At 57.7% G+C, this 19,724-nt stretch overlaps 1 protein-coding gene across 2 annotated transcripts in view; it reads left to right on the top strand.

Moving 5' to 3' along the window:
- The first annotated feature begins 841 nt into the window (after positions 1 to 841).
- The window catches only part of FAM222A (family with sequence similarity 222 member A), a 61,108-nt gene continuing 42,225 nt past the window's right edge, over positions 842 to 19,724 (top strand). For both annotated transcript variants that reach the window (XM_037817038.1, XM_037817037.1), the window contains exon 1: positions 842 to 967. The gene's annotated coding sequence lies outside the window, so the exon portion shown is untranslated. The remainder of the gene's footprint in view (positions 968 to 19,724) is intronic.

Here is a 19,724-nt window from a genome sequence, read left to right as displayed (position 1 = left end):
AGCGTGCAGGACTGTCTACCCGGCCAGGGAACACTGAGCGCGGGGCCCGCCGCCTGCGGGGCGCAGGGCGCGGCGCCCGGGCCTGAGCCGAGGCGAGGCGAGGTTGCGGCCCCGGGAGCCCCCGCACGCCTCCCGGGGCTATGGGAGCTTGAGAGCCCGGCGCGCGCCGCCCGTGCTGCAGCTGGCGAGCTCGCACTCCGGGTGCACGGTCCCCCGGGCAGTCCCCGCGCCCTCCCTGCGCCACTCGGACCTGTTATTTCTTGGCGCCGAGGCCCCCAGGGCTGCATCGGAGGCTCCGTCGCCCGCTGCCGCCGCTTGCCGGCTCCCCTCCCCCAACACCCGGGGCTTCGAGCAGGAGGAGGAGGGGCCGGTGCTTTCTCGCCGCCGCTCTTTGCAACCTGCGGAGGCCGGTGCATCTCCAGCAAGGAGCCGGGGCCTCTGCGGGCGTCTACATCCCACGGAGGAGACGATCCCCCTCCCGCCGGCAAACCCGGGGACTGCAAGCCGCGGGCGGGCGAGCGAGAGGAAGCAACAAAGACAGGCTGCAGCTGGGGCCGGCGAGAGGGGCCGCGACCGCTGGGCTCGCGGCGCGGGCGGAGAGAGCGCCCCGGGGAGCGGCGCCGACCGAGCTGCAGCCCTGAACAGGGCCCCGGAGGGAGGCGCAGCGCCGCCCGCCGGACGCGTCAAGCACAGGTCCCTGCGCCGATGTGCTGCCGGAGCGGACGCGAGGCCCCGGTCCTGGGCGGGCGCAACCCCCGCTGAGCAGAGAGACCCCCGGACTTCGGACGGCGCGGGCGGGCGCCCGGATCGTTCTCGCGGATAACGCCGCTTCCCTCCCGGAGAGAGGCATCGGCCCCCAAGGGGGGCTTCCTCAGGCAGCTTCTGACGCCCCTGCATGGCTGCGACCCACCGAGCGGAGCGTCGCCGCCGCTGAGACCTGGTGCCCTTCGACGGCCTGGCGAATCCGGTGAGTTCCGCGGAGTAGGGTTCGGGGCAGAAGCTGGAGGCCACTCCTGGCGTTGGGGGAGTCCGGATTGGTCATAAAGGCGACTTGAATTGAATTGTAGCGGTTCTTGGAGCAGCGGTGCCCCTTCTCTGTCCCCCTCCCCAAGTTGTTGGGACGGGCCAGCTGGCCCTAGTGAAGGTGGGGGGCCCGTTGTGGGGGGTCTGCGGTGCTCTCGGGGGGGAGGATGCCAGAGAGGAAAGGTCACCTCGCTCCTAAAGCCATCACACAAAGGTAACGGCTCCGTCATCCTGAAAATTCCCCGGGAAGTCCAGCATCTTGGAAGGGCTGGGTGGGGGGAGGATGGATGTATCTAGCATGGGACTTCGTCCTGGGTCTCTCGAATCTCCTCTGGGATAGTCAGGGAACATCAGCTCAGAGGGGAATGTGGGGTTCCGCTATGCAAGTGGACGCCTTTTAGGATTGGGGCCTCTGGGGCTAGACCATAGCAGACTCTAGTTCCCAGCCCGTGTTCCTACAAGTTACTCGCCGGGACGTCGGGCTTCCCGGTGCGGCCGCGGCGTGACGTCACTACCCGGCCTCTGACGTCACCGGAGTTGCTACGGCGACGTGACTCGCCTTGACCCAAGACCGGAGGGGGCGGGGCTGGATGCCTTTGGGTCGTGGACCGACGAGGGCAGATTTCCCCTATTTACCCCCTACTACAGTCGTCTGACCTCAATCCCCAGCGCCGATGAGTTGAAATGGGGGAGGGAGGCAGTACCAGCTGTCCTTGCGATGCTCCGCCCCCAAAGGACAGGTGTTCAGAGTTCTGTCCGCAGAGCCTGGCAATGCCTAGAGCTCGGAACTCCCACACGAAGCCACTTTCTGCTTTCAAAGGGGATGCGAAAAGAGGAGACCCTCCTGAACCCCACCACACACCCACCAAGCAGGCTGAAGTTCCCAGGATCCCCAGAGAGATGTGGGATCCCAGCCTTAAAGCAAGCTACTTCTGTTTAGGGAAACCTGGACATCCCACCTCCGGCCAGGGGTGGCTCACTGCCTCCCAAGTCCAGTGGATCCCCCAGCCCCTCAACTCCAAACTGAGGGTCCTTGGCCAAGCCCAAACTCCTGCTGGCCCCACTCTCCTTTTGATTTTTAAGAAATGATGTTGACCAACACACTGTAGTGCCCGTTAAGTGAAGGACCAGGTGTCTTACATGCCCATCAGTGCCAAGGTCTAAAGAAAGGGCATCTCTGCCAGGGGCCAGCTTTGATGGTGGGGAAGGGGGTGTCACCAGCCCTCTCTGCCCCCTGACAGCCCACCACTGGCCCTGTTTCCTGCGAAGGTCCAGATAACCCCAGGCAGCACAGAGCTGCTGGCTCTGTGATTTCTAAGTTCCTTCCAGCAATTACCACCGGTGTCGGATGTGGGTGAAACTGCCGTGATCACGTTTCTAGGAAAAGGTTAGAAAACTGTGTCATTGCTTCCGCAGTGTGTGGGGTTGGGGGGATGGAAGGTAGAGAGGAGTATGTGTGGGGCGGTTATGAGAGGCCAGGCCCCAGTCTCTGTGCAGCAAGCATTTTTCCTGTTCTCCCAGGCTCTCTAGCTAGATTAACAGGTCAATAAATATTGGTGGAGCTGCTTTTTTGGAGGTTTGGCAGGGAGATATTTCCAGCTGAAATGGTGTCATTAAACAGACAGCCTTCCAAGGACAGAGGAGCAACGGCATATTGGGGGAGAACTGGGAGAGGTGGGCAGAAGGGCTGTTTGCGCTGCCTCTTGGAGCTTCCCAGTTTAGAAACAAACTCGGAGTGCGCGCCAGAGATCCACAAACACAGGCAGTTGGAGGCCCTCTGTCAAGTATTTATACTTCCACAGCCAAAGCAGAGGGAAAGGCTGTCAGAATCGGGCAGTTCCTTCTGTTGCCTCCGTTTGGCTCCCTGGGCTTGGAAATCGGTGCCAGGCGGCGAGCGGGAGGGAGTGCCAGCTTCTCCGGCGTCTCCCTGTGCTCCAGGCATTTCACAGGATCTTGGTAACTTCTTGGAGTTGGGGCTCATGTGCCCTGGCTTGTTTTACAGATGAGGAAACTGAGGCTCAGACCGAGGAAGTGAGCCACTATGGAATGTTCTGCCAGATAGCTGCAGAGGTTTGACTGTGAGTTCCCCTGGGCTCCAGAGAGTAGAGGGAGGGGTGTCCCACTTGTTGGACAGGGCCCCCCTGCAAGAGTCAGGGGCTCCTGGCTATGGGGGAAGTCTGACCCCCCCCAGATACCTTGTCTGAACTAAAACCCAGGCTTGAAGCCCGGTTCCTTATTAGTACGGGACAGTGTCGGGCAGAGAGGCATCTTCAGCTCCAGCCTTGTGGTCAGCCCAGTCCTTTCTCCAGCCCTGGAATCCACCTGCCCGAAAGAGCTCAGAGAGCCAGCCTGAGGCTTCTTGTCATCTGCCCCTCTGGGGGCTCTCGCGGGGGTGGAGGAGGGGGGTGGATAAGGCTGCCCTCAGCTATATTGGGCACCCTTTTGGTGGGACAGTACGGTGGGGAAGGCAGGGGTGTATGTAGAGGGCTCCTAACTCAGCCCCAGGGTCGGGAAGGGCCTACAGGAGGATTGCCACATGGGAATCTCCTAAAGGACAAATAGGGATCCCTCTGGGCAGTGGGAATGGACACACAGGGCGCCAGCCATGTGCATCAGCCCTGTTCCCAGGGTGGCTGAATGGGTGGACGGGTGGCCCTCGGGTGGGTGTGTCCTGGCGGCCTGGGTGGATGGGGGAGGTTTCAGCAGGTGGAGCTCTCAGGGACGGAACCGTGGACTTCTCCAGTCAGAACGGGGAACCGGTCTCAGTTCTCTGAGCAGTCTCCTCTTTCAAGGTTACCCCACTCCCCACCCCAGTAATCCTCATTTGTTTAATTCCATGTAAGCTCGCCCATCCCCAATCCCTTCTGAGCCTCCTGGTTGCACCGGACCTGGGCTGGGCTGCTTGACCCCCTTTTACAGATGAGGCTCCCTTTCAATGGCCACTGCTGATGGCTCTGAAGTGGGTGGGCCTGGCTGTGTGATCTTGGGTGAGTAGCCTCACCTCTCTGAGCCTCAGTGTCCTCATCTTGAGAAGCACCCACTGCCTAAGGTCCTTCCTGGTGAGGATTCAGGAGTGATTAGCATGGGGTGGGGTAGTCAGTTAAGCACTGCACAGCCTGTTGGCCCCTTCTGCAAACAAGAGCTCCAGTGCTTTCCCTCCCAGTCCCTCTTGGAGCCAAAGGTCTCAGGCCCCCAGGGCGGGGCAGAGGTTCCACCCTTCCAGCTGCCCTTGTTGGGGACACCTTTGCCTGCAGATTCCACCCCCCCCCCCGGCACCCTAAGACTCCCCACATGGTGCGTGCACGTGGCTCCCATCAGAGCTTCTGGGGGGCCGGATCCCCCGCCCCCATCTCCTTCGTGCCCTCTCTGCCTTCCAATCCCTCAAAAAACCCGGAGGTAGCGAGCAAAGCGGCTCGTATTCACGAAGCGTAATTCAATCAGGCGGCGATTCCTCTGGGTTCGGGCGGGGGTGAGGAGGAGGAGGCGCGCACAAAAGGGCTGCTTTATTACCTCCTGCGGGCCGGGAATTGCCGCTCTCCCCCAGCAGCGGCCGGAGCCGCCTTTATTGTGTTAACCCATTTGCGTGTCAAGAGCTATTGTGCGCTTGATCTGCCGGTGCGGGTGCGGGCGCGGGCGCGGGTGCGGGCTGCGGGAGGAGGGCTGCGCCACCGGCCGGTCACCTCCTCGGGCGCCGCCCGTCGCCCTGATTGGTTGCTAAGTGATTTGCATCCAAGGTAATCACTTTTATCTCCGAAGGATGTCGACTATAATTATAAGCTACTGACATCTTTTGAAATCTGCCTAATGACTATTTTAGTCGGCTGGGGCTGGGGGAGGGGAGGGGGGATGGTGGAGGCTGGATGAGGGTGGATGGGTGGATTCCTTCCACCTGGATCTTGATTTCGCTAGTGGAGAAATGAGTGCCTACTGTATGCCTTTTAAAAAAAAAAGTGCTGGCAGGAATGGGGCGTTTGCATCCTGATGGGCAGATTAGTTAGGAGTCAGAGGTGGGGCTGTGGAGGGCCTGGGGAAGTAGCCACCTGCCCAGAGCCACATAGCCAGTAAGTGGTTGGAATCTGGGTCTCACTGCCTCCTCCCCCGTTCCCCAAACTTCTGCACCAGCCACTCCGGTGGAGAGCACACAGAAATGACAACAGATAGCCCTCCTGGCTCTTGGGTGGAGGCCACCCATCTGGTACCTTGCATCCAGGATGTCATAACCCCAAGAAAGGCAGGTGAAGGACTTGCTGCTGCCCAGGGTCACCCAGCCAGGGCGTGGTATAGGTGGGGTGTCATTGGCAGAAGCATTTGTGTGTGGGGGGGCTATGGGCACTGAGAAGAGAGTGAAAGGGCAGGCCTGGGTTCCAGCTGCCCCCACTTCCACCCCCCAGCTCGGGCCAGGGCACCCTTCTGGCTGCTGTCAGGTGGCAGAGCTCTGGGGAATGAGACAGGCCTGCGGCCCCTGAGGAGTTGTACTCTGCATCTAGCATTTCAAAGTAGTATTCAAGTTCGTTCTTGAATTCTGGACAGAGCAGCAGTGGGGCTAGCGGAGAGGCACTGAGGAGGAGGAAACTGTGGCTGGGCAGGGAGGAATCCCGAAGGGCTTCCTGACGGAGTTTTTGCCTCTGGGCCCTGAGGTCTGAGTGGATCTGCTCAGCATGGAGTGAAGGAAGTATTGCTGGCAGAGAGAGTTTGGGAATCCAGGCATGACCAGGAAGAGCAGGGGAAAGAAAGGGTGGCCTGGGGTCTTGAGAGTAGCAGGAGTCAGTGAAGGCCCTGGAGAGGGGGAAGGGTGTAATAGGATCTGGATGTTGTCAGGTCATTCTGGCAGCCTTTGCAGGGACTTGGGATTTGTACCCCAGCTTCTGCACTCATTGTACCCCTCAGGGCCTCAGTTTCCTCATTTGTTCGAGGGGGTAGTGGCAGTTCTCTCATAGGCTTGCAGACAGGATGAGCTTGGATTTGCAAGGTGTCCTGGTGAGCTCTGGGGACAGCGAGGAGGGAGGGTTTAGCTGGGTGGGTGGGACTCAGACACAGGCCCTGGCCTGTCCTCCTGGCCCCACAGCAAGCCAGCGTTCCAGCCCCAGCAGCTGTTTGGGGGCTCTGGGAGCCCCTGCCATTGTGCAGAGGGCACAGGGACAAAGGCTTGGGAGGTCAGGGGGTGAGGCTGAGGCTGGCTGTGAACAGGCTCCCAGGGATGGGGACTTAATAATGCAGAACTTAATGACGCAGAGACTGCGGGGAGGGTGCGTCCCTTGGAGTAGCAGGAGGAGGGGTGGTCTAGATAACAGCTGCTGGCTCCAGGATCTGCTGCCAAGGCAGGGGTGGCCGCCCACGGATTCCAGGCCTGAGCTTGGCACCAAGGGAGACAGAGGTGGCAGGGCCGCCCAGCCTGCAGTCACCAGGCCTGAATTTGGGGCTTGGCCCTGTCCCTCAACATCTGCATGACTTCAGTCTCCTCATCTGCCAGATGGGCTGAGGGTCTACTTAGAAGGCAACTCTGAGACTTGGCAGTGACCAATAGCAAGTGGACAGTTAATGGGAGCTGCTAGTTTTGCTCCTTAATTATCCGTTCATTCAGAGAGATTCACTGCTTCATGCCAAGCTCCCTCCAGGCGCTGAGGATGCAAAGATGAATAAGCCCCAGTTGCCTTGCAAGGGGGTGTCTACTGAGGGAGTGGCCTGAGAGCCACCATCACAGTCCAGTGCGTTAAGTGCCACAATGGAGGGATTCCCAGCGTACAAGCCCTGTACCAGAAATGGGTGGGGGTGGGGGAATGGGACCCAACAGTGAGCAAGGCCCTCTGGGGTCTCTTGCCTCTCAAAGCATACTAGGAAGTCAAAGGTGGAAACTATTATTTCTGGCTGGAATAGCCAAGGAGGGCTCCCTGGAGAAGGAGGCCCTTGTGATCACTGGCTTTTTGGACTGCTTTTTAAACACTTGCTATCGTGAGAATCACTGGATGCTGTTAGGCATCTTCTGTGTGCCATCCTGAGCTTCCTGCTTTGGTGTTTTGCTCACTCATTTAATCTTCATATTGCTGTTTTTATCCCTGTTATGTAAACGAGGAAACTGAGGCTCAGTGATGTGAACAGACCAGCCCTGGATCATATAGCAGGTCAATGGAATGCCCTTCATTATCCACACTAGCTTTTGCCTCTCCTCTGCCCTTGAGGGGGCTGGGTTGGTTGTCATAGGCAGATTCTTGGGCCAGGGCTGAGGGGACCCACTTCTGGGCCAACTGCCCCCTTTATGAGATTCAGGGCCTTGAGCAAGTCATCCCCCTCCCCCCACCATACCCCAGCCCCAGCCCCACCTCCACAAAATGTCAAGGCCAACAGATCCATGGCAGGCCAGCCTTGTCCACTGTTCTGCCCTGGGCAGACATCGCTTGTCAATTGCTGCCCTCCTTCCCTGCTGAGTGCAGACCTGACCTTGAGTTCTTTCCAGGGCTCTAGGCAGGCAGTGCTAATCAATCAGTGGGGCCCTATGCGCTGAGACCCTGTTGCCTGCCTGGCCTCATTGAGCTCAGCTATCTTGCTGGCCTGTCTCCATGAGGTTGAGGCCCAGGTGCTCCTGGGAGGGCTGGGGGCCAGGGGGGCAGAGTGAGAGGTTCTGGGGGCTCTTCTGTGAGGAGATGGTCTGTCTTTCGGCTGTGAGAGCTGTTCAGGTGTGTGGGTCCATTGCCCTCCTCTAACCCCACCGAGAGGCTCGTGGCCTGTCAGTGCAGTTCAGCTCGTGCATCGATTCAGAACGCTTACGGTCTGGTTGATATTAACAGAATTTATTGAGCTCTTCCTGTTCACCCTGCTCATTCGTCATTCAACAGAGTACCTGCAGCGTGTGTCTTAACACCTCTAGGAAAGATTCTTAACCCATTTTAGAGATGGAGGAAACTGAGGCCTGAACAGTAGGGTCGTGCACTTGGTGTATGGCTAAATTGGCATTCAAACGCCGACCTCTGTAAGTCCACAGCCTGGGGTGGGGGTGAGAGAGGGAGAGGCAGGCACACAGGGCAGACTTCCTGGAGGAGGTGCCCTCGGTTATGAGGCTTTAAGGCTGGTGAACTTCTGACAGGCAGAGCCAGGAACGGGAACCTACTAGGCAGAAGGAACAGCATGAGAAGCGGCTCAGAGGCAGGCAGGCAGGCAGGAGGAATATTTAGATTGAGGGGCCAGCGTGTGGCTGGCATGTGGACAGAGCCAGGGCCTGGCCTTGGCGTTTGGACTTTGCCCTCCCAGGAGGGAACTCAGGCAGAGGAATGATCCGGCAAGTGTATTTATTAACCGTCTCTGGGAGCCCAGGGTGAGGCCCGCCGGAGCTTGGTGCTACCTCTGGGCACTAGAAGCTTTAGCCTGGTGCACAGTAGGTAGCCATCCAAGAAGAATCAGTTGAATGAATAAAGGAACAAATGCTCTGTACTAAGGGGTGGATTCACGTGGGTGAGAAGAGCTGGTCCTGCGAGCAGAGGCCGTCCAAGTGAGTGCATTTGTGTGGTATGTCCCGGCTCACACACTGAGCCTCCGTTTCCTCATCTGTAAAATGGGACTCATGCAGATGCTGGGGTCAGCATGAGTCTTGAGTGACATGCGGAGCCCCCGGACTGAAATGCTCCTGACCTCCCCCTCCCAGCTGCAATGGAGGGGAGCAGCCTGAGTCTCTCTCCCCGGGAAACACCAGGCCTGGGGGTGGACAGTGGGCGGTGGGTTCCAGCGCTCCCCAGCCCTGCTGCCCATCCCTCCCCACCTCTCCGTGGGCCCAGCGCTTGGGGGGATGAAAGATGAAGGTTCGTGACCATTTTTTAACTCAATAAAGGGAGAGACAAGCTGCAGGCTGCAGTCCGGAGATATAATTAGTTCGCAGCAGTGGCGCTTTCTTGATTTAGCTTCTGAGAGAACAAGACAAGGATGTTATACCCAATTAGCAGTAACATCCAGTCAGAGCCTCAATAGGTGAGATAACAAGCTATTTTTATGACTTTTCTTTCCCCGGCTTGGAGGGGATGGGGGGAAGGGGATATCAGGGCCTTATTTCTTTTCATCGGGGAACAATTATTAGTGATCTCAGGATTTTCGAAAGCCAAATGATGCCTTTGTTAACCCAAACAAGAGAGCATCCCAGGGTGACAGGTGGGGCAGCAGGCTGGCATTTTGAGCCCAGGGGAAGGGTGCAAGCCCCTTGCCCCCACTCTGGAAGGGCTCCCAAATGTAGAGAGCCCATTGGTTTGGCAGGGGAAGCCCAGACCCCTTAAGATATTCTTAGTTCTTGCCTCTATTTCCCAGCCTGCTTTAGAAGGTGCATAAGGAGGCCAGACTGGTTCTCCTGGGGATGAAGAAGGAGCCAGTGATGGCCCTCGGCAGCTCTTCCTGGCAGCACCCTGGGGTCCCCTCTGCCAACTGGGCCAGAGCTTGTGGCTCCTCCGTCTTGAACCTGCCATGGCACTCTGCCTACTGGACCCGTTACGGCCTCTGACCTGAGGACCCCAGACCCTGTCTCTGGCAGGGGCTGAGTGGTGATTAGCTCCACTCTCTCTACCCTCATTACCCCTGCAGCTGGGGCACCCGATGCTGGCCAAATCCTCGCTGGGTGGGGAAGCCCTGCCAAGCCCAACCCCAAGTGCCTGGCTACGCTCCGACTCCTGGCAAGGGCTGGGGGATGCCCAGAGAGGGAGCTGGTGTGGCTGCCGGGACACCTTGGCAGCCTGGGCCCCAAGCCCAGAGCAGGTTCCTGGGCCTCCGCCCATCCTGCTGAATCTGCCCCACTCAGCCCACCGTCTTTTCTCCCTGTCGGCGTGGAGCCCCACGCTTGTGGTTCAGACAACTGACAAATCTAGCCATGCAAAGTGGGAGTTTAATTGCAAACAGTTTTTATGGATCATGGGCCCATCTGTGCCACCATATGCAAAAAGGAAAAAAAAAAACCCTACCACTTTGTGTGTGTGTGTTTTGTTTTGCTCCCCGCCCTACCCCCCTACCCCCAAACCGACTTCAAAAGAAATGGTTGCCAAGGTTTTTCTGGCTAGAACCAAGTTCTGAGCTAGGACCTGTTCTGGGGGGTTCCTGCAAGGCTGGGGCTGGAGGGTGGGAACTGGGAGGGGCTGGGGTGAGTCAGGTTGGGACTCCTCAAACTGCCAGCCACTCCCCAAACCTACCAGCTTCTCTCAAAATTCCAGGGCTTTGCAGCACCTGCTGACCCAGGGCCACGCCCTGCCTTTCCCAGCCACCTGGCTGGTGCTGTTTGCATAGCCTCTGGGCGCAGGATTTGCATGGGGCGAACACCCCACGATGTCGACGGAAATGTGTGAGTGAGCAAATGAGCCGTGTCTTGGGTCCAAAGAACCCAAGCGGCTTCCCCTCCTGTTTCTAGCCTGGGGAATGGAGCCCCAGGAAGATGGGGGCTGCCCAGCCCTGCCAGGGGCCTGGTGCCCAGCCTGGCTCCAGCAGATGAGCCCTGTCCGAGGCAGAAGGTTAATTTGAGCTTCACCCCGAGGCTCAGGGGGCTCCACCTTGTCTCGGGGTTCAGGCAGGACTTGCTACTGGAGGTAGCCCACCAGGATTTGATTCCGGCTGGATGACTGACTCGGACTGTTGTTTCTCCCTAACTGGGGCTCAGTTTCTCCCTCTTTAAAATGGGGATAAGTCGAGGCAATGCTGCATGCGAAGCGCTTCTGTATCCATTCATCATCTCTCTCCCCCATGAGGCTGTGAACGTTGTGAGGGGAGATCTCTGCTTTGTCCTCTGATGTCTTCCCAGGTTCCTAATTAGGCTGTTTACTGAATGAATAAATTAATGAATGAATGAATGCATGCATGCATAGGTGTGGTATTTGGAGGACTCTGGGGAGGGAACAGGACACGGGCTCTTGGCCTGCTGGGAACTCAGGGTTTTTACCCGCTTTCTCGTGTCTAGAAAATTCCATGCCACCAGTTGGGGTTAGTAACTCCATTATGCAGGGGAGAGAAACTGAGGCGCGGAGATAAAGGGACTCTCCCAAGGTCACACAGCCATGGACAGGCCGGAGCTGGGACTGGAATGCTGGCCCGTGAGACTCCAGCTGACCAAGTCCCTGCTGCTCACGTTAGAGGTGAGGAAACCCCAGCGCTGGGAAGGGGCTTGGCCCAGGTCACACAGGAAGTCAGGAGCAGCCAGCACTTGTTGTGTCCCTGGTACCCCCAAGTACAGATGAGGAAACCAAGGCCCCCAGCCTCAGAGCCAGGTCACCTGCCCCTCCTTCCTTCCCCTCTGGTTCTGGCCCTAGGATCGCTGGGTCTGTGTGTTTTCCCCATCAGCTTTATAAACTGCTACCTTGCTGTGTGCCAGGGGCCAGATCCCGAGGAGAGGTGGAGCTGGTGCCTGAGGCCGCAGAGCCTGGCCCTTGCAGCGCCCTTCTGCAGCAGGGAGCAGGGAAAGTGGGACCTGGGCACCGGCCCCTGGGATTTGGGCGAGCATGGGGGCCAGCCATGGCCCCGGCAGGAGCCCAGTCCGGTCACCAGGCAGTCCATTCCTTGCCCGGCGGTTATCACCAGCTCCCGTTGCAATCATTAAAACTATTAGAAGGAAACGTTCGCTTGAAGCAAATGTCAGGCACCGAGTTGTGCTTTGTAAACGCTCACAATTAATGCCAATCAGTCCCGGAAAAAAGCCGGCCCGGAATCCTGTCTGTTTCGTTTCATTTGTCAGCTGGTGCCGCTCCATGTTGCACATTTTCATACAATTGCTATAAACATAAAAGGGAAACTCACGGTGTTCCCGGGCACCCGGATGGTGCGTGCCGGCTTAATTACTTGGTATTCCGCTGTTCACTTGGCTGCCTGAGCCTGTGGGAAGGAGAAAGGAGGACTTTGGGGGGAGGGGGACAAGGGCTTGTGGGGGTCAGCCAGGGAGATGGGTCAGCCTGGAGATCTCGGCCTCCTGCCCCACCCTCTGTAGGCCTCGTGGCCCTGGGAGCTGAGAACGTCTTTGATGGGAGAAAAAACTGTCAAAAAATGTTTTGCAAGATGTTCAAGTAGAAAAGAGGGGCTCCACATCCTCCAGACTTGGCTTTGAATCCCGATTCCCCCTCCTAGAGGCCAGGCACTGTACCCCTTTCCAGCTGGGCCTCAGTTTCCCCCATCTATGAGTAGGAGGTAACAGCCCAGTCAACAGTCAGGATTTCAAGCTTGCCAGGCTGGGCTCTGTGATCAGGGCATCTCGTTTGGTTGTTGTGCAAACCCTTGGAGGGAAGGCTGCCCCCTGTTATGAATGGGGAGGAGGGGCCCAGAGTCCCAGGGCTGGAAGTGGTGGAGCTGGGATTTGAACCCGGGTCACTGGGCTCCAGAGTCGAGAACCAATCTTGCAGCCCTCCTGCATCCTCCATACTCGCCACAGGGTTGAAAGGAGATGAGGTAGCTAAAAGGCCTGGCACACAGTAGGTGCTGCCATCCCACTGCCTGGGGATAGGATGGGGAAGGTGCCAACGGACACGGGCCCTGCGGGATGGAAGGCGGGGGTGCAGTGGTCTAGAAGGGGGTGCTGTCGCCTCCCCCTTCCCTCCAGGAGACCGGGCCCGCCAGGCTTCCAGGGCAGGGCTGAGGAGGGAGACAATGGCCAAATCCCAGGAAGCTCCTGTGGGCCACCACCCCCTCCCTCAAATCGTCCTACCTCTGAGGCGCTAAGTGCTGACTGTGTCCAACCCCTATTGCCCAGCTGAACTGTCTGAAACCCAGAAAGGTGGGCCCATTATTGTCATTGTCCCCACCGTACAGATGAGGAAACTGAGGCCCAAAGAGGGGGAGGGCCTGGACTGAGGTTACGCACCGAGGAGGTGGGGAAGCTGGAGTCAGATTTGCACCCTGGACCATCCCTTCCAAAGTCTTCGTCAGGCCTTCCTGGCCCACCCTACCCCATCGTGGCCTGGCCACTCCCTGCAACCCCTCCCCGGGACCCCTTTGGAGCTTTCTAGTTCTCTGTGGACAGGGTCTCCTGAGGCCAGACTGGCTCAGGCAGAGACACACCAGCCTTTGTGCGCACTCGGGATGGGCCGGGCAGCCAGCAGAGCAGGGAGTGTACAGCACAGCCCTGCCAGCCGGGGACAAATGCTCAGAGTGGGGAATAGAGGCCCCTTTGTGTGGCTCTTGGTGGGGGGAAGGGGGTGCTGCCAGCTGCCACCCCGTGTGCCCGAGGAGGTCCAAGTCCTCCATGGGGGTCTGCTTACCAACCCAAGGGAACATGGGCAGGGAGACCCTGCCTGTCTCCCTCCCCGTCTGTCCCGTGTTACAGATGGAGACACTGAGGCACAGAGATGACAGATGACTCACCAGATTCACGCAGCTGGTGAGGGGCAGCAAATTGACCCCAAGGCCTTTTCTCTCCATGGAGTTACCCTTTATCCTCTGCTAGTTTCAGGGTCTGAGACTGCAGCTGCGACTTGAGGTGCCTGCCCCACAGGATGGGCTGTGGAAGCACTGAGATGGGTGCTGGGAACTGGGGCTCCAGGGACCACTCTGCCACTGAAGCCCTGGGTGGCCTCGGGAAGCCTGTTTGTGTCTGTTCCTTGGATGGGCTCTGGGCGTCTGTCCCTCCCTCGAGGATAGGACATGGCTGAGGGCTTTCCCACTCATTAAGCCATGTGCCTTCTGTGAGCCTCAGTCTCCTTAGCTGAAAATGGGGATGAGATGGAAGCCGGGAATGAGATGGAAGGGCCAGGGCTCTGGAGGAGCATTCTCTGCACAGATGTGGGCTGGGTTTTCCCAGCTCTCCTGCCTCCTCCTGGGAGAGGTGAGAGGACAAGCTGAGGAGGTAAGAGAGGTGGAGGTGGGGTAACTCCCAGGAGCACAAGATCTGCAAGGAATCATCTTGTTGGGTCCCTACTACTGTCTCATTTTACAGTTAGCAGACCGAGGCTCAGGTCGCTAAAGGGACTTATCCAAGGTCCCAGGGTCCCCAGGAGCACAGGGATGGGGGCTTCCAGCCAGGCCAAGCCCTTCTTCTCTTCCTGACCCCTGCCACCAGGACATTGGGCAGCTGTCCCTTGCCGACCCTGAGCCCCCTCTGTGAACCTAGCTCCATGGGAGGTCCGGAGCCACAGTCAGGAATCCTCCAAAGGACACTGGGCTTCCCACCTGCCGGGCCGTTCCTCCTTTGTGCCTTTGCTCTAGCCATGACTTCCACCAGGAGCATCTTCACAGTCCTCTTTCCCACCACACATGTGCACCCTCTGCAGGGTTCATTCCAAGGCGCCCCTTCCCGGGATGCCCCCCCCTCGGGTATCTGGACCTGCTCTTTTCACCTCCATCCCTGACTCTTCGTACAGTGAAGACTGAACCCCTGCCAGGCCCCCGGGGACTTGGTCCCGGCCTAACAGGAGAAACACACGGATGGACGGACGGCAGTGTTGAGGCCGCCCGGATAGGGAGGAGGTCCCTGCCGCCACCCCAGCTCCTCACCTCCTCATCAGAAGGGAACTAACCCTTACCAGCCCCTACCATGTTCTTGAGAACCCAACTATCTCATTTTAATCCTCCCAAGAGACTTTTTTTTACAGATGAGAAAAGAGACCCAGAATGGGAGATACTGGCCCAGATTGCACAGCTTCCGAGAGCAGAGACGGGTCCAAAGCTCAGACCCTTAGACCCCAAAGCCCAGGCCCTTTCCAAAGTTGGGGCCAAGCAGGCAAGACGGTGAACAAAGCAGCCACGCTGGGCCTCCCCGGAGTGGAGCGTGGGCTCAGTGGTTCCAGAGCTGCCATTGTTTTCCAAGAGAAACCAAACAATGAGAATTGTAATTTTTTTTTTTTTTTTAAACGTTGGCAACCATGTCGCAATTATTTTTTAAGCAGCTCACAGGGCAAGGAAAGATGTTGGTGGGTGGGATCTGTACTCTCCGTTGCTGCAGTGTTTTCTGGGTGAAGGGCACGATGGATGTCCCAGGATGGCTTGCCCAGCCCCTCAGCCACGGCCCCAGCCCCTTTCCTGGCCCAGGAGAGTCCCGCCCGCTGCCTTCACCGCCAGAGGCAGGAAGCAGCCCCGCAAGGGCACCACCCAAATAGCTATAATCAGCAGCCTCGCCAAGACTTCAAACTCACCCAATTATCCTGTGAGGGAAAAAAAACACAAAATGAAAACAAATTAACATGTTTGCATAGAAGCTGCTGCAGCAACACACACAGAGGCGCGCACGCACACGCTGGCGCGTGCCCCGGCTCAGCAGCGCTGCTGCCACACTCCCCCCAGGCCTGGCATCCACCTGTCCGGGCTGGGCAGGCAGGGGCCAGGCTGTGCCCACTGCCCTGGGCCAAAATGTGGGAGCAGTTCCCATGACTAGCTAGCTGTCCCCAGACCTCGCTGGGCCCTGGTCTCACTCCACCATCTTTCTTTTGGTTTCTTTTATTTTCCATTTAATAAACGCATAAAATTCGTCATGTGCCCAAACTCGACCTCATTGATCTGTGGGGTTAAGTACTTTATGAACCCTAGTCTTCAGGTGGAGAAGCTGAAACACAGAGAGGTTAGTTGGCTTGCTCAGGGTTGCACAGCTGGTGAGCAGATGAGCTGGGGCCAGCTCTGGACTCTGAGCTTTAACCACCGTGCCATCTCTCCGTGGCTTCCTCATGTCTTTTGCTGATGGGCGAAGGCCTCGTTCTGGCCTTCGAGGCCCCTCCGGACCCCTTCAGCCATGCCCGTTCCTCCCCGGCACACGCCAGCCAAATGGCCCATCTCTGCCCTGCAGAATCTCCTTTCTCTGCTGGGTCTGTGGATGTGGTTGTAACTATCCCTAGCTGGGTGGATGTGGGTGCAAATCCCTGCTCCCTCACCGATGACTCTCTGTACCTCAGTTTCCCCTTCTGGAAAATGGGGATAATAGGAGAGAAGTTAGAAGGATTCAGCAAGTGAGTGAATGAAAAGTACCCAGCTCAGGGCTTGGCACAATCAACATGTAGCCAAGCTGTCTGCCAGTCTCTGCCTATGGGGTACCCCCACTCCAGCATGCCTGCACTGTCCCCCCACCCCGGCCCCACAGGGTCTGGCTCATCAGACTCCCTGAGCCCTTTTGGGTGCCTGTTGAGCTCCACACCAGGCACTGTCCTTGCTCTCGGAGTGCTCTATTGAGGGGTTCAGGTGCTCCCTCTTCCAGGAAGCCCTCCTGCCTGGGAACAACCCCTCTTCTCTGGGCAGTCTCGAAGCCCTGGCTGACTCGGGTTGGGGTTGTCTGGGCAATGTGTTTACTCACCCCTGCTGTGTCTGATTCTTCTCTGGGTCCCCACAACCTAGCACCCAGTAGGGTGCTCCACTGAGGTTTCGCAAATGCCCCTGATGGAGCCCTCCCCACTCTCTCCCCACTCTCACCCTGGGTGTATTCGGGGCCTTGTCCCAGGGAGTTGAAAGGTAAATTGTATGGAAGGAGTTGGGGTTTAGGTGCTGAAGTTCAGGGGTCCCTATCCCTGGGGCGCAGATGACCCCCCGGCTTCCTCCCCCTGCTGCTGTGCAGCTGCAGACAAAGCCCCTTGCTGCTCTAAGCCCCTTGCTTTTGTCTCTGGCCTGTGATGGTGAGAGCAGCTGTGAGAGGGAGGGTGGACACAGCTGGCACGGCGGGCACCGGTGGGCCCTGGATTTTGAGGAACCAAGAGGGCGATGTTGAGTGGAGCCGCTGCCGCTGAGCAAGTCGCTCTGTACCCATTGTAGACGACATCCAGCTTAATCCTCAGCATGGCCGGGTGAGGAAGGTGTGGTTTCTAACTCCATTTATCAGATGAGGAAGCCTGAGGCCTCGAGGACTCAGCAACTTACTTGACAGCCCTGCTAGGAAGTGGCGGAGCCGGGATTCAAACCCAGTTCTGGGTCTTAGCAGTGAGCTGTTCTGGCCCTCTGGACACCACCTGTTACGGTCCAAAGGAGAGTGCCCAGTGTGCCTAGGGTGGTGGTGGAGGGGGGCGTGTGTGGCTTCACTGACCTCAGGACAGCCTCTCCAGCACCTGCCTCTTGGCCTTCAGCCATGCTGACCACCCAGGGTCAAGGTCAGGCCCAGGGGAGGTGACTCAGTGGCCAGCTTCTGGGGCAGAGGACGGGCTCCCAGTGCCCACCTCAGGAATAGCCGGTCCTGGGGGACATTGGGTGCCCACTTGGAGTCCCAGCCCTCCCTCTGCACGGCCATGCCTGGGTTAACCTCCTGGCCCCACTGGGTGGCCTTGGACAAATCCTCCTCTTCTCTGAGCCTCTGCTTCCCCTCTGGAGAATGGGGGTGTGGATGGACTCCAGCTCATGGGATAGTCTCGAGGTGCCAGTGAGAGAGCTGAGATGAGGTGCCCCCTTCTAGATCTTCTGAGGGAGACATCCTCTCCCTCCTCCTGAACCTCATGACACGGGGTGGCTGTGGTGGTGGTGGCTTGTACTGTTTCCTACCCCACGATACAGGTGACAGTTGGGCCCGAGAGGAGGCTTTCGACCAATCGCCACCAGCCCCCTCTGCCCACCTACTCATGGCTGGCAAGCACCCATCCTGTTCTCTGGGGGGCCCGGGTGTTCCATGTGTGTGGAGGGGCTCGTTGGGTGCAGGTTGCAAAGCATGCAATGAAATCGGGGGGCCTGTGGGGGTCAGGGCACATGGCCAGAAAGGAGAAGAGAACCGTGAGCCCCTGGTCACGCAAGGAGCAGGCAGGAAATAAAAGTCCCTGCCCATCTCTCTGTTCATTGGGGATTTATTGAGCACCTACTATGTGCCTGGCCTTGGCATAGAAAGAGACTAGATATGGTTCCCTGGGGCCCAAGCCTAGCTGCCTCTGTGCTGTGTACCTGTGGGCAAATATGCAGTCTGTCTGGACCTAACCTCCTGGTACAGAGCTGTGGGGAGGGTCACAGCGATGTGACATAACAGGTGGTTAAGAACACAGGTTCAAAACCCACCCCACCACTTGGGAGGTAGGTTAGGAACCGGCTGTGTGTGTCAGGGGGGATGGCTTCCTCTTGCCTGCCCTTCTAAGGCTCTGAGTACTGAGGCCAGATAGGACAAGAAGTAGGCAGCAGGTTCTTTTTCCTCCCCCATTGCAAAAGCAATCATCTTCAACTTTTGGTTTGGGGAAATGACAAGTGTGATAAGGAAAATAAAATTCTCCAATCATCCAACTGCCCAGAGCTAAGCACTTGATACCTGGGTGGGAAACCCTCCTTCCAGGGTTTTTGGGGCATCAGGGAGTGTCTGATTTCGCCTGGCATAAACGACCATCCTTGTGGAGCAGGGCTCCCACCGGTTGGCACGCGGGCACGGCCGAACGCAGGGCCTGGCCCAGGGAAGGGCCCACTCCTTGCTGAGCCTGTTCCGGGGCCCGGCCTCCCGGGAGCCACCTGCTCACCCGCCCACCCAGCAGCCCATTGTCTGACGTGTGGGACACGGAGCCACGTTGTTCTGCACACATCTGATCCCATCTTTTCCACATCAGATCATTTGTAACCATCACCAGTCGGGCCTGCTGCTGATTCAATCTCGGCTTTGTGCTGTCACATCGTTTTTCTGCACCGGGCTGATTTTGAAAGAAGGCCCATCTTCTGGGTCTGCTTTCTAAAAGCATGGAGGGGTGGCAGGTGGGGGGGGTGCTTAGCATGTGTGTGGATGCACACATGTCCCCCACACGTGTGTGCACACAAACACACACGTGTACATTCCATCTCTGCCTGTCATCACTGAGTGTGGCGTTTGGAATGAGGTGGGTGGACAACTGTCCTGTACCCCCCACCCACCTGCCCACACTGAGCACCTACTACATACCTCCCCGTGCAATCCCAGAGGAGTCTGCACTCTGGTGAAGGAGACAGACAGTGAATCGGTCATTGTAGGATAATTTCCTTGTAAGGACAATGACAGCAATCAAATGGTGATGGGATGGTGGTGGCAGCAGAGACTTGCTGACTTACATAGAGTGATCAAGGGAAGGCTTCTTGGAGGAGGTGATGTTTGAGTGGAGGTGTGAATGAGGAGACAAGCTGGCAGGTAATTGCTGGCCGGTGGGGTTGGGAGAGCAAGTTGGGGACAGCTGGCTGCTGAGCTCCTGCCGTGAGGCAAGTCTGAACAGAGGTGTCCTGTAAGCATAGGATACAGATACCAGATTTCAAAGGCTTCATATGAAAAGAGAATGTAAAATACCTCCTTAGTAATTTTTGAAAACTGATTTTACATGTTGAAATGGTAATATTTTGGATGTATTGGATATAAGTATATTATTAAATTTAAATTCCTCATTTCCCCTGTGACTACTAGAAAATTTAAAATTATGTACATGACTGGCATTACATTTCTCTCGGACAGCACTGGTGCAGTGTATTTGGGTAGGGACAAAGCTGTACGTGCAAAGGTCCTGAGGTGAGACCGAGGTTGGCTTGTTAGAGGCCCAGAGAGGAAGCCAGTGTGGCCGAGCTGGGTGAGGTTGGGGAGAGGGGCAGTGCGGCCGTGGTGGGGGTGGAGAGTGCACGCAGGGCATGAGAGGATGCAGTGGAAGCCAGAGGGGCAGTTTTGAGTGCTGAGGGACGTGAATTACACGTGGAAAAGCTCAGCCTGGCCCCTGCGGGGTGGAGAATGACGTGGGGCGGGGGGAGTGGTGCGGGAGGTAGTGGGGCAGATGGACAGAGCTGCGATCTGTTTCAGGAGGAGTGTTGACAGCACCTGCTGGTGGGTTGTCTAGACTGGATCTGTCTCTCCAGAAAGTTCCCTGCTTCCCACCCCTTGGATTTCAAAG

Source organism: Choloepus didactylus, chromosome 23 (assembly GCF_015220235.1).
Source record: "Choloepus didactylus isolate mChoDid1 chromosome 23, mChoDid1.pri, whole genome shotgun sequence".
Taxonomy (NCBI): Eukaryota; Metazoa; Chordata; class Mammalia; order Pilosa; family Megalonychidae; genus Choloepus; species Choloepus didactylus.
Note: the sequence above shows the minus strand (reverse complement) of the source record. Positions and strands in the feature narration are given on the sequence as shown.